Source organism: Oratosquilla oratoria, chromosome 12, assembly GCF_046742065.1.
Source record: "Oratosquilla oratoria isolate Oo_2021 chromosome 12, ASM4674206v1, whole genome shotgun sequence".
Lineage (NCBI taxonomy): Eukaryota > Metazoa > Arthropoda > Malacostraca > Stomatopoda > Squillidae > Oratosquilla > Oratosquilla oratoria.
In genome coordinates, this window is record NC_134788.1 from 52,273,858 (window position 1) to 52,284,555 (window position 10,698).

Genomic DNA, 10,698 nt, shown 5'->3' on the forward strand with positions numbered 1-10,698 from the left:
GAAAAACCCTTTAGAGATATAGAAAAGACGATGAATTCTGAAGTGTTCGTATTAACACTAAACGAAACATTCTGAGAAAACATTAAACACGTGCAGAGAAAAATGTTTTATAGATATAGAAAAGATGATTTTTGACTATTGTGTTCATATTAACACTGACCGAAACATTCCGAGAATATCCTTAAACACTTGTAGAGAAAATATGAAAAATACTCGTATAGAAAATACGATAAATCTTGACAATTATGTTCATTTTAATACTAAACGAAACATTCTGATAATTTTGTTCATATTAACACTGAACGAAACATTGAGAAAATCCTTAAACGCGGAGAGAATTTTTTTATATTGAAAATACGATGAATTTTGACAATTGTGTTCATATTAACACTGAGCGCAACATTGAGAAGATTGTGCTCATATTAACACTGAACGAAACATTGAGAAAATCCTTAAACACGTGGAGAGAATTTTTTTGATATTGAAAATACGATGAATGTTGACAATTGTGTTCATATTAACACTGAGCGAAACATTCTGAGAAAACCCAGAGAATTTTTTTTTAGAAATATAGATAAGACGATGAATTCTGGAAAGTGTTCATATTAACACTGAACGAAACATTCTGAGAAAACCCATAAACACGTACAGAGAAAAATGCTTAAACCCTTAAACACTTGTGGAGAAAATATGAAAAATACTCGTAAAGAAAATACAACAAATTTGGACAATTATGTTCATTTTAACACTGAGCGAAACATTCTGACAATTGGGTTCATATTAACTGAAGGAAACATTCTGAGAAAATCCTTAAACACGTGGAGAGAAAAATGTTTTTAAATACAAAAAATACAATAATTTTTGGCAATTCTGTCCATGTTAACACTGAGCGAAACATTCTGAGAAAATCCTTAAACACACGTAGAGAATTTTTTTAGATATAGAAAAGTCAAAGAATTTTGATTTTTTTTCATATTATCACTGAGCGAAACATTCTGAGAAAACCTAGAGAAAAACTTTTTAGAAATATAGAAAAGACGATGAATTCTGAAAAGTGTTCATATTAACACTGAACGAATAATTACGAGAAAACCTTAAACACGTGCAGAGAAAAATGCTTTAAAGATATAGAAAAGATGATTTTTGACAATTGTGTTCATATTAACAGCGAGCGAAACACTGAGAATATCCTTAAACACTTGTAGAGAAAATATGAAAAATACTTGTATAGAAAATACGAAAATTTTTGACAATTATGTTCATTTTAATACTAGACGAAACATTCTGATAATTGTGTTCATATTAACACTGAACGAAACATTCTGAGAAAATCCTTAAACACGTGGAGAAAAATGTCTTAAAATATAGAAAATACGATGGATTTTGACAATTGTGTTCATGTTAACACTAAGTGAAACATTCTGAGAAAATCCTTAAACACGTGTAGAGATTTTTTTAATATAGAAAAGACGATCAATTTTGAAAATTTTCATATTAACACTAACCGAAACATTCTGAGAAAACCTAGGGAAAAACTTTTTAAAAATATAGAAAAGACGATGAATTTTGAAAAGTGTCATATTAGCACTGAACGAAAAACACTGAGAAAACCCTTAAACACGCGGAGAGAACAATGCTTTAAAGATATAGAAAAGATGTTTTTTGACAATTATGTTCATAGTAACACTGAGCTAAACATTCTAAGAAAATCCTTAACCACTTGTAGTAAAAATATGAAAAATACTTGTATAGAAAATACGATAAATTTTGACAATTATGTTCATTTTAACACAGAGCGAAACATTCTGACAATTGATTTCATATTAGCGGAACGAAATATTCTGAGAAAATCCTTAAACACGTGGAGAGATTTTTCAATGTAAAAATACAATAAATTTTGGCAATTCTGTTCATATTAACACTGAGCAAAACATTCTGAGAAAATCCTTAAACACGCGTAGAGAATTTTTTTAAATATAGAAAAGTCGATAAATTTTTAAATTTTTATATCAACATTGAGCGAAACATTCTGAGAAAACCTAGCGAAAAACCCTTTAGCAATATAGAAAAGACGATGAATTCTGAAAAGTGTTCATATTAACACTGAACGAAACATTCTGAGAAAACCCTTAAACACGTGCAGAGAAAAGTGCTTTAAAGATATAGAAAAGATGATTTTTGACAATTGTGTTCATATAAACACTGAGCGAAACATTCTGAGAATATCCTTAAACACTTGTAGAGAAAATATGAAAAATACTCGTATGGAAAATACGATAAATTTTGACAATTATGTTCATTTTAATACTAAACTAAACATTCTGATAATTGTGTTTATATTAACACTGAACGAAACATTCTGAGAAAATCCTTAAACACGTGGAGAGAAAAATGTTTTAGAATATAGAAAATACGATGAATTTTGACAATTGTGTTCATAATAACACTGAGCGAAACATTCTGAGAAAATCCTTAAACACGTGTAGAGAATTTTTTAAATATAGAAAAGACGATGAATTTTGAAAATTTTCATATTAACACTGAGCGAAACATTCTGAGAAAACCTAGAGAAAAACCTTTTAGAAATATAGAAAAGACGATGAATTCTGAAAAGTGTTCATATTAACACTGAACGAAACATTCTGAGAATAACCTTAAACACGTGCAGAGAAAAATGCTTTAAGGACATAGAAAAGCTGATTTTTGACAATTGTGTTCACATTAACACTGAGCGAAACATTCTGAGGAAACCCTTAAACACTTGTAGAGAAAATATGAAAAATACTCGTATAGAAAATACGATAAATTTGGACAATTATGTTCATTTTAACACTGAGCGAAACATTCTGAAAATTGAGTTCATATTAACTGAACGAAACATTGAGAAAATCCAATCTTGGCAATACTGTTCATAATATCACTGAGCGAAACATTCTGAGAAAATCCTTAAATACATGTAGATATTTTTTTTAGATGTAGAATAGTCGATGAATTTTTTTTTATATTATCACTGAGCGAAACATTCTGAGAAGACCTAGAGAAAAACTATTTAGAAATATAGAAAAGACGATGAATTCTGAAAAGTGTTCATATTAACACTGAACGAAACATTCTGAGAAAACCTTAAACACGTGCAAAGAAAAATTCTTTAAAGACATAGAAAAGATCATTTTTGACAATTGTGTTCATATTAACACTGAGCGAAACATTCTGAGAAAACATTTTTCAATCTCTAGGTATCTCGAATATTACCGTTTCGAAAAAATATATATAGAATATGTTTGATACAAATGATATGCTTACAAGTTTGTGATTTTTTAAATTTTATAATATTATTTAAAGACAATGGTAGTAGATACTATTACCTCCGATATCTTATAAACATACCAAGTACCTTTGTTCATTGTATAAGGAGACACTTTAGTAAATATTTCAGAATCCTTGTGAGGTGATATGAAGCTTAAATATTTGTAAACACTTCAGCCCCTATGCTAAACGTTCATTATATTAACAAATAAAATGTATAATAGTGGTGCAAAAAGAATGTTGCATTTCAGTAATGATTCCTCGTTTCTGTTAGTACCATTGTCGACTGGAAAATTAGATAAATGGTGACCGACCGTTTTCGTCTGTTTGAGACATCTTCAAGGAATCTGTCAAATGTAAATTGGGAAATATGGGCATATGTGTTTTAGTTTCCTTTTTCTTATACTTAAAGGGGCCTCTGTTTCTATATGTACGGTTGGGATTGAATCCTCAAAGTTCGGTACTATTTTTTGCTTCAAGCCTACATCTGAAAGCAATTGCTACTCCGTCGTTGATTTCTTTACTCCTATTCCGCTGCTATACTGCACATTAATTGACTGTAGATCGCATAGCGAAGTAGCACTTTTTTGTGGTTCCTACATGTTTTAACATCGTTTCTGTTGAATGACCAGTATAACACATTGTGTTAACGTAATATATATATATATATATATACATATATATATATATATATATATATATATATATATATATATATATATATACATATATATACATACATTTCTAATGTATCCTTGATCTCTGTGTGTTTCTATCGCTTTCTATTGTTTGATATTATTATTGTGTAACCGTTTGTACGTAATGATGGGCAATAGTTAAATAGATCTTTAATTGGACCTCATGCTCCTTGAGATTTCACCAAACAGCAGTTAGGCGTTTAGAATACTAAGGTTAAACCTAGGAAATGCAATCTTTGAAATCCACACTACAATTTGCAGCAGCGGCGCCAGGAATTTTTAGGGTGGCTTATAGTACTATAATCTCCGCGTTAGCGGCAATCCGAAAGGCGTAGTCCAAGGTCCGCCATGGTGTCAAAGGGGCCGGCCTAGGGTCCTTGGTGGGGTCCAGGGGCACCGTCCTGACGGGAGCTCTGCTAGGATTTTTTGTTGGGGGCTGAGGAGGGACTCAACATGTTGACGAGGGGGAGGGGGGTGTCTCAGAAAATAAACTCAGATGATGATCATTCACGAACATCTGAACATGGGAAGCATACCATGCTGTTTTGATCCCGGTAAAAAAGTTGATTTTCTAACCTCACTTATCTATTGTTCGAGTGAGGTATATCAAGTTTCCAAACCCACTGCTGGAGGTCTATTTTTATCACTTCACCAAGCTGCTATTCCACTTAGGTTGCAAAAAATTACACGCTACTTTGGGCAGGATTGTAATCAAAACCCCCTCTACATGCTCTGCATGCTGTGACTAGGGTTTCTTGAGCTGGATTAAATGTCTATGAATAGGGTATTATTGTCTGTCAGTCATCAAATTGTGTAATTGGGTAAGGAAGGAGATCAAGTGTATATTTTTACCGTGACCAGTTCATCATGCAGTACATGCCATAGGAAATTCCTTGCCAATGTGGAAATTCGAAAGCTTCTTATATAGTATTGTGGGCCCTGGCATCTAATCACCCATGTAGCATATACGTCTGTGTAAATTGCTTCATGAAACATTACTTGAAGTAGGCTATATTTCTTCAAGTGTCGAATAAACAAAAAATGAAATAAAAACAAAAACAAAAAGGTTTTACGGTTTGTAAAAGATTTATATGAATGAAAATGAAGTTCATATATAGCTGAACAAACACTTTTGAAACATAAGCACTTCCCTAGAAACTATTTACATATTTCGATAACAAAAATGTAATCCTCTTGCTAAACTTAATTGCAAGTTGTTCCTTAAGAATATTTTTAAAAACAGATAGAAATACATGTTTTCTTCATTCAGTGTCCTTCATATGAAAAAACCAGTAAATCCTTGATGTTTTGACATTTCATGGATTTCAACCACAAACCGATAAAGTTAAAAAAAGAAGAGACACTCACGATGATATATCTCAGGAAATACATTGTTCCACCTACTTTAAAATGATACGCCTATTCCTATGGTTGGCAGCAAATGCATCGATAATCATATCCCTGTCTAACATCTTGCTCTTTGGAAATTGATGTTTAATACTCCAAGATTACTGGCACGTTTGTCACCGCTACTGTTACACAAGTAGGTTTTCAGTTGCTTTAGGCACGAAAAGCTTCTTTCACACGATGCTGAGTTAACTGGAAGAGTAACATTAATACGCACTAGCTTATACAAATCTATGAATGCATCTTTGTACGGTTGGAGCATGATGGCAAGTTGCATAGGTGTGTCCACTTCCATTCCCTGCTCCTGCTTTCTGGCAATCAACCCCCTTAGTTGGTGCAGTTCTACGGATAGATCTTTGTCCTCCACCCCGTAATTTGCAGCCATTCATGATAGCTTTTCCTTGTTCAAAAAGGTTGGATGATTGGGGTTGAGGGCAGATACCTCCAATAAGTACCTGACATGCATCGCCGGAAAACCTTCTTCTCAACTCACTGAGAAACTTGTCTATCACGGAGTAGTAAATCCGTCTCTTGGTAACATCGGAGTCATTCGAATCATCATCTTGTCCTATGCCGGATGTTATGACAAACTCATCCAAGTATCGTGGGGCTGCCCTTTGCCTCTGACGTGCAAGTTGTCTGCGAATCCCTACAGTCTGGCACAATTCTTCAGCATGATTTCGTAGTTGCTCCTAGCTCTCTTCGTTTCTCATCTCTGTGAGACTAGATATCACTGCTTTAACCAAATCAACTACTGAGGCAAGCTGGAGATCGGAGGACTGGAGTTGATCTGACAAGGTTTTCGTCATATGCAGCAAACTCTCCATGAACACCAGATTCGTCACAAAATAGTGATCAGAAGGGCAGTGAGTGACCTTGCTCCACTGGCCCTGTCCACATTTCCCCCTTCCATTAAATGTTTTAGGGTTGCAACGATGCCAGACAAGGTCCTCTTAACAGCTTGGCAGGCTGAGTGTTGGCATGCCCATCTGGTGTCCGATAACCGTTTGAGTTCTATATGTGGTCTTTCTGGGTTCAGCTCCTTTTGGAATTTTAGAAATTCCTGATACACCACCGACGAGGAGAAAAAATTGTACAGTGATTTGATGGTGACGAAAAACTCAGAGATTGGCCTTATATTGTTTACACAGTCAACTAAAACGATGTTTAGCCTATGAGCATAGCAGTGGATGTATACAGCCTGTGAAACATCTCTTCTGAATCTTTCTTGGACCCCATTGGTGCAACCCGACATAACTGCCACTCCATCATAGCACTGACCGACACAGGTATTGTGGTCAATTTTACATTTGGCTAAAGTTTCTTTTATCTTCTGGAGTAACGATTCTGCATCAAGGCCTTCAGCTGGTGTGAAAATCTAAGAATTCTTCATGAAGTTCCTGATCATGGAGATACTCTCACAGCAATAGAGATCTACTCCTTCTTCGCTATATCCTTCGTTTCGTCCACCATGATGGCAAAGTGCACTGCTTGTTTCACCTCATCACTTATCTCCTTTCTGATCATACCTGCCATTATTTCAAATAATTCATTCTGTATATCGTGGTGAGTATATTTTGCATTCCCTGGACCGTTAATTTTTTTTTGCAACTGTATGATCATACTTGGTTAGCACATTAAGTAATTAAGTAATGCCCGGCATCAATGGCTTGATAAATTGTTGCCCATGTAACTTTCTGCAATTTGAATTCTCCCAAAGCTTGCATCGCAAATTTATGATAAGCTGAAGTATCATGAGCTTTCAGAGACATGGTTGCCTTCCTCCAATTCTTGAATCCGTTGTGGGTGAATGATTGTTCAGCTCGACTAAGATGGGAAGTTGTAAAATGACGACACGCAAAACAGTAAGCTGCATCTTTGACCACGGAATATTCAAGCCAAGAATATTGTTGGTGCCATCGTTTATTGAATGATCTTGTCTGACCACCTTGCATGTGTGAAGGATATTTCTTCAAATCAGGACAGGTAGGCCCACTATCTGGCAACAGGCTGATGTTGTTTGGCCCTGGAGGACGTCTTGTCTTTTTCTGGGTACTGTCATCATCCACCTTCTCTTCCAACTCCGGATTTTCAGTAGAACTAGAAGTACATGGTTCTTGATCGTCGTCATTAACTTGTTGCCTCTTGTGGGAAATTAGGGGGGTGGGACGAATTTTTCTTTAAGTACTATAGGCCCTATACATAACACACTAACAATCAGAAATTGTGTTCATTTTCGTGGTTCATTCAGCCCTCGCTAGCAATGGCTGATTCGAACCACTTATAGACTTCGTGACTCATTCGTCAATTGTCACCATTGGGAAATACATTAGGTAGGTCAGGTTCACTTTAGGTTAGGTTTTAACTGAATTAGGTTCGGTTAGGTTAGCTTAGGTTAAATATTTGTATAAATATTCCATCCTTTTGATGACTTTTGTTACAAAAATATGTTAAGCTTATTAATTTTTACATTGATTCTAATTCTCTAAGAAGAGATTAATATTTCGTCTTTAACATTTCTATCTTTCCTCTTTGTCTTTTATCACAAAATTCACATAAACATTATTGGCGTTCTCAATATCACTATCATCAAATAACAACATTTATAGTAGAGTAACAGTGTCTTCTTGATAGGGTCGCTGGATTCGTTTAAAATCCAATATTGGTAATATTGGACACGAAACTGAGCGGGTCCCCCTGCGCTAATATGCTGCGAGCAACAACCACTAAACGAATAGAAAACATCCTTAAGAAACAAGAGCCTGTATAGTTATTAGTGGAACTGTGAAATTAAGAAAAAGCATGTGTTTCACAACGAAACGAGAACAGTGGAAAGTACATATACAGTTTTTTGCATAATTATGCATAAAAATGTCCATATATTAATAGCAGCACCACAATATAAAAACAGATACGTGAAGTGAAATCATCTCCATGTGGGGAAAACGATTTACAAGATTGAAACAGCAAGTTGAAAAACCTCAGCATGTACAAAATCACAAACAAACCCACAACCAACCAAACTGAAACTGCATGAATAACAACCACGAAATTCCTCAAAGTGTTTCCAATCAAACTGATTGAAGTTTATAGTTGCCAAGAACGCAATTTCGCCTAAAATATGCATCTTGCTTATGAACACTACATACCAAACTTGCACGGACAACGAAGGCTGTAAAATTGAAACTTCAATTGATTTTATTTAATTAGTTTGAATTGATTTCATCATCTATTGCGTCTTTAAGAAATTACTCAGTCTCATTAGTCATTAATATCAGTTATATCTGGTTTTCCATATAAATACGATCCATTCATATTGGCACCATCTCAAATATGACAGAAAAAATCAACGTGGGTAGAGGATAAGAATGAATGCGAAGAAAAGTTTAAGAAGAGTTAAGAACTATGATGAAGTTTGGAGTGTGACAGAGGTCAAATGTGATATAACTTGGGTGCGTCGAATTTATATATATATATATATATATATATATATATATATATATGTATATATATATGTATATATATATATGTGTGTGTGTGTGTGATATATATATATATATATGTATATATATATATATATATATACATACATATATATATATATATATATATATATATATATATATATATATATATATTTACACACACACACACTCATATATATATATATATATATATATATATATATATATATACATATATATATGTGTGTGTGTGTGAGTATTAAATATATATATATATATGTATATATATATATATATATATATATATATATATATATATATATATGTATGTATGTATATATATATATATTCCACTACAATAATATATTGTAACCTATTATAAAGTATTTTTATATTATCGGTATTAAAGCAATGATTGGTATTAGCTAAAAATGTTTATTAGCATAATCATTGATACAGTGTAATTTTGTAGTTTGAAATTATTTTTAATTGGTCTCTTCTACTCCAGCAGTAAACATTCACCGACCCCGATTATTCATCGACCCTCTTTCGACCCCTTGGCCTTGGCTATTCATTGACCCCTTGGGTGTTCCGATCGACCACTTTGAGAACCCCTGGTCTATATACTTTGGGAATACTATTGTCGCCTGGCCACGCCTTGATTCGTGATTCGTTGCATAGTCTATCTCAGATAGGCTATGCATATATATGTCACACATTACAGATATGCTATCTGTAATGTGTGACATTTCTACAACGGGTTACAGGTGATTTGAGGTGTGGGTCATATATAATGAAAGCAGTTGAACTTGCATAACGCCGCAATAATACACATATATTGTCCTTATTTCAGATGGGGAGGGGGTTAATGGTAGGGCTAGCGCTGATGGCAGACAAATTTTTAGACCTGGCCATTATAAATTCCACTTAATAAAATTATTTTAATGAGTGTTTTACATTTTCAGTTTGCTAATTTCAGTTGGGGGGGGCTAATGGGGGGCTGACCACTTTTTTGGGTAGGCTTAAGCCCCCCCCCCCCCGAGTCCCCCCTTGGCGCTGCCGCTGCTCACATATCTGTCTTACCACAAAAATAAGATCCACACAACCTCTACACGTCCTAAATCCACACTGTTCCTCACCAATTACTCTCTCTGTTCCTCTCCTAATCCTCTCAATCAACATCCTCCCATAAGCCTTCCCAACTACACTTAACAAGCTAATCCCTCTGAAACTACTACATTCACACTTGTCCCCTTTTTCCTTGTAAAGTGGAACTATACAGGCACTACTCCAGTCCTCCGGCACTCTACCCTTTCTCCAGCAAACATTAAATAACCTCACCAGCCAGTCCACTATCACTGTACCTCCTTTTCTTAGACATTCTGCATGGCATCCATCCAGACCAGGTGCCTTACCAACTTTCATCATCTTAACAACTGCTTTCACTTCATCCTTCCTTATTTCTCCTCCATTTTCCTCACTCATCACTCTCATTTTCTTAGCATTACCCACTGCAGCTATCTTTCCCTCCGTATCCTCCTTCACATTTAGCAACTCCCTAAAATACTCTGCCCCTCTTACCCTTACTGCCTTCTCTTCCATTATCATCTCTCCATCTGCACCTTTTACCTTTTCTTCTCTATTTGATTCGCCTCCTCTTCCTCTCTTAATTTCTTTCCAAAACATCTTTTTATTACTTTCAAATTTTTCTGTCATACTCTTACCCCATTTCACATCTGCTCTCCTCTTTGCCTCCTTTATTTTATGCTTTACTTCTCTTTTCTTTGTACCTCTCATATGACTCCCTCGTCCTATTTTGTAAC